The following is a 4,590-nucleotide window of genomic DNA, read 5'->3' as shown; positions in this document are numbered from 1 at the left end:
CCTTCACATGGCTTCTCGCACCTCCATAGCCGAAGCACTCTCCAGGCGTGGGTGGGTAGATAAAGATTGCAATACTGCAACATCTCCTTGATTTCAACGGGGTGGACGGTTCGACTCGTAGTCAGATACGAGCTCGGGGCCACATCGAAAGATCCGATTTTGCCATCGCTTCGAGCCTTCCATTCCGTACTGCCCCAATCAGGCTGAGGCCGCTATGTAAAGGTATTCTGACCTTTCGTCGCCACACTTCACCAGCTTGTGCATGTTATGTTGCCACCCAGCACCGTCGGTGATGGCCCGGGGTTTCCCCTAATCACCTTCATGAAAATGGAAATAGCAGCTACTTGCATCCACTTCTCATGTGATATGGCTCCATTCCCTTGCTGTGCTCGTACAAGCTAAGCTCTGTGGACCCACCCGTGGCTCTTGCCGAGGGAGGATTCTCCATTCTGCGATCTCTGCCGCTTAAACGAAGACTGGCTCGTTTAACTTCACTTCACCACTTAGCGTGCCGCTACACACTCCTTTTGAACCACTCAATTGTAGCAGCATGCTACTCAGCCTGCTAGTCACCGTAGGGCTTCAAAAGGCTGTTGCTGGCATCACATGCATCTTCAAAGTGTCCTTAGAATTCGTCTCGCATTTCTGCCCTTTCTTTGGTTTATGTCAAAAGTCATACCGACTGCCTCTGACTTACCACCTTAGCGATAGTAAAACCTGCTTCCCCGATATCCACATCATCCTTTTCGGTGTAAGATTTTGCCTCCCTAAGTGATGGTGTCCAGCATAGGGTACCGTCTGGTTTCCTCACGGTCGGTTCTGACGTTCTCGGTATAAGGGAACCGTGGGACGCCATTTTAAACTCCTAACGTAAAGCTGACCCGAAACCATTGGCTTTTGGAAAGTGCAAAAGAACAGCTGGTACGACGAGGAGTGCCGTGTCGCAGCGGAAAGAAATCAGGCTGCCTACCTCGCAACGTTACGATCGGCCACAACACGTTCGGGATGGGATAGATACCGAGAGTTGAAGAGGGAAGCGAGACGCATTTGTAGACAGAAAAAGAAAGAGGCCGAAATGCGTGAGTACGAAGAGCTTGATAAGCTGGCAGACAGGGGTAATGCTCGAAAATTCTACGAAAAAATGCGGCGGCTTACAGAAGGTTTCAAGACCGGAGCATACTCTTGTAGAACCCCCAAAGGTGATCTAGTCACCGATGCCCAGAGCATACTTAAATTATGGAGGAAACACTTCTCCAGCCTGCTGAATGGCAGTGAACGCACAACACCAAGAGAAGGCGAAACCGATTCCCCAATCGATGACGATGGAGCAGACGTTCCATTGCCTGACCCTGAAGAAGTTCGAATAGCAATTAGCCGCCTGAAGGGCAACAAAGCGGTGGTGGCCGATGGATTGCCGGCCGAGCTATTCAGTCACGGCGGCGAAGAACTGATAGGGAGCATGCATCAGCTTCTTTGTAAAATATGGTCGGACGAAAGCATGCCCAACGATTGGAATTTGAGTGTACTATGCCCAATCCATAAAAACGGAAACCCCACAATCTGCGCCAACTACCGTGGGATAAGCCTCCTCAACATCGCATATAAGGTTCTATAGAGCGTATTGTGTGAAAGATTAAAGCCCACCGTCAACAAACCTGTCAGGATCGGGAAGGACCTCTCCGAGCCGTTCGATACCAAACGAGGTTTCAGACAAGGCGACTCCCTATCGTGCGACTTCTTCAATCTTCTGTTGGAGAAAATAGTTCGAGCTGCAGAACTTAATCGAGCAGGTACAATGATATTGATATCATCGGCCTCAACACCCGCGCCGTTAGTTCTGCTTTCTCCAGACTGGACAAGGAGATGAGATATAAGACGACATTGGCATAGTTCAGCGAATTAAAAGACAGCGGCTACGCTGGGTTGGTCATGTTGTCCGGATGGATGAAAACACTCCAGCTCTGAAAGTATTCGACACAGTACCTGCGGGGGGAAGCAGAGGAAGAGGAAGACCTCAACTCCGTTGGAAACACCAAGTGGAGAAAGACCTGGCTACGCTTGGAATATGCAATTGGCGATACGTAGCGAAAAGAATAAACGACTGGTGCGCTGTTGTTAACTCCGCTATAATCGCGTAAGCGGTGTCTACGTTAATTAAGAAGAAGTAATTTAGTAACTTATTACTTCACTAAAGAAAATGTAGTAATGAAACTAAGTTAGTTTTAGACTCAAAATATGTTAAACGTAAGTTAATAAGATATCAAATTTCTAATGACATATCGCTAAAAGTATAATATTTTTTGTAATACTTATGTATGTATGTATCCTTGGCACTCAAGAACGTTGGTATTAAAGATGGGCAATCAGACCAACCCTGAAAGGTAAATAATCGAAAACATATAAACATGTAAATCTATTCGGTAAAACCGATTGTTAAGTAAAATAGTTACAACGCTGCGTCACTTACTTCTTACCTCGGGTGGGGGTAATAAGTGATAGACACTGCTTTTTACTGAAATATTTCCTTTTTGTTGAAGTTGTACTTCTTATACGAGTTCGGAAAAGGTTGCGATAGATTCAGGTTGCGCAACCTTGCTCAATATGAATCTAACGCAACCTTGTCTGCGAAGATGTTTGAGCACCAAGCGAAGCGGTGACAATCGGCGATCGTTTGTTCGTTTCTTTCGGCACAGCTCGGCTTTTCTACCAACAACAGAATGTTGCCATGCTTATGCTGTTGTTGTTTTTGTAGAACAATGTTTCAATTTTTGGTTGGTGACATATTCACATGTGTGCGCATATGTATGTTTGTATGCTTGTACATTATTGAAGTTATACTTATTTTTCTTTCGCTTGTCTTTCATTTCTGCGAATTCTCAACTATTTTGCGTATCGTTAGGAAGAAATACTCTGCGTTGGCCGTTGAAAAATTAAGGCTATACTTTACAGGATCATTTCTGTAGTTAGTCTACAGTTACATTTCTTGGAAATCGACCCGCAATGACGAAGTATATCGTTTTATCTGACAGCGTGAGGTTTAAGAAGTTCATTTCTAATTTTGTCTTTTGGCATATTAGAAATGATGTTTCTTCAAAAATCGTTCGCTTACAACGGATAAAACGACTTCTGAGTGGTGATTTTAATGAATAAATTCCTTTTGGTTGAAATACTCTGCGTTGGCCGTTGAAAAGTTAAGACTATACTTCTCAGGATCATTCATTCCTTTCATTTCTTCAAAGAAATTAATTACCTTTAGAAATATGCATATTTGCATTATTTCGTTGTCATTTCCATATTCGTAGCAATAGAATTTCTATGGCATAAGTAAAGTAATGGCCGCCGATTGTCACCCCTTGCCGCTGTAGTAGCTTCGCCTACAGACATGCGTAAATATGTATGTATGTATACGTATGATCGTGAATACATATCGACGCAGATTTTAGCGAGAAGCACCAGAAAGTTGTGCAATTTATGATTTTTGGCTTTTGCCATCGTCGCGAAAAGACGACTTGTTGGCAAAGGCATGCTAGGGGAGATGTTAGAGCCTCTGTTTTAATGAATGAAGCGAGATCGCTTGTGGAATTTGCGCCTGCGTTCATGAATGAAATCGTTTTTGTTGTAAAATTTACTACACTTGTTCTTCGCCAATTTGGCTGCCATATTGTCTTGTGAAGATCAATTTTTTGTTGGTGACATATTCATATGTGTACGCATATGTATGTTTGTATGCATGTGCATTATTTGTTTGGCAATGTATGCAAATATATGTACATATAAGTATATGTGAATGGATGAACATGCAAGTCAATGCGCGCACATGTAATAAGTATATTGATAAGTGATGAAAATATGATTTCAATTTCGGAACGCGCACATCCGTATACATACACTCATATGAGCACGTGCAGATACACAGGATAGGATAGAAGATGTATGCCTTTTAATAGTAAGAAAAATATCTATTTGTATAGTATACGATCTTAAAAGCAAAAAATTAAAAATTTATCCTGTCGAGATTCGAACCCGTGGTAGCATCTTGACTTTCCAAGCGCTTACTACCAACACCACCATTGACACTTAGGTTGCGCTGACTTAAGTATGGTTTTGTTATGTATGTACATAAGAAACATACGATGGTTCAAATAATTTTGTTTAAGTATAGAAATATGCTTTTGTAGAACATTTACAGACAAATGTGCAAACGACATAATATATGTATTAGGGTGTGCCATTCTGAGGCAACCTTTTTTTCTTAACTGAAAAACAGGCTCAAAACTTTCGAAATTGTGTAAAAAAAAGTCACCCAAAAGATGAGCTGAGCAGCAAAATAAAAACACAAAAAGTTCTCCGCCAACAAAATTGCAACTTAGCAGAACGGAGCTACGATCGAAATGCATGATAGGCAGAATTATAAATTTCGAAGTTGAACTGAACGGGAACGGAACGCATGATACCAAAGTTGCCAAACGGAGAAAATTTCAATCCAAGTCGAAATGCGTGATAGGGTTGTATATTTCAAATCTGATTTTATTATTGCTGAACAGTTCCTTTTATACAAAATTCTTAGTCTATGTTTTTGAATTAATTATC

General features: G+C 42.0%; 1 pseudogene; it reads left to right on the top strand.

The window, feature by feature from the left end:
* Nucleotides 1-2,932: 2,932 nt before the first annotated feature.
* Nucleotides 2,933-3,135, top strand: LOC125779893 (small nucleolar RNA U3; annotated as a pseudogene).
* Nucleotides 3,136-4,590: the final 1,455 nt, after the last annotated feature.

This window comes from Bactrocera dorsalis, chromosome 6 (assembly GCF_023373825.1).
Source record: "Bactrocera dorsalis isolate Fly_Bdor chromosome 6, ASM2337382v1, whole genome shotgun sequence".
Lineage (NCBI taxonomy): Eukaryota > Metazoa > Arthropoda > Insecta > Diptera > Tephritidae > Bactrocera > Bactrocera dorsalis.
The sequence above is the reverse complement of the archived record's forward strand: the minus strand, read 5'-3'. Positions and strand labels throughout refer to the sequence as shown.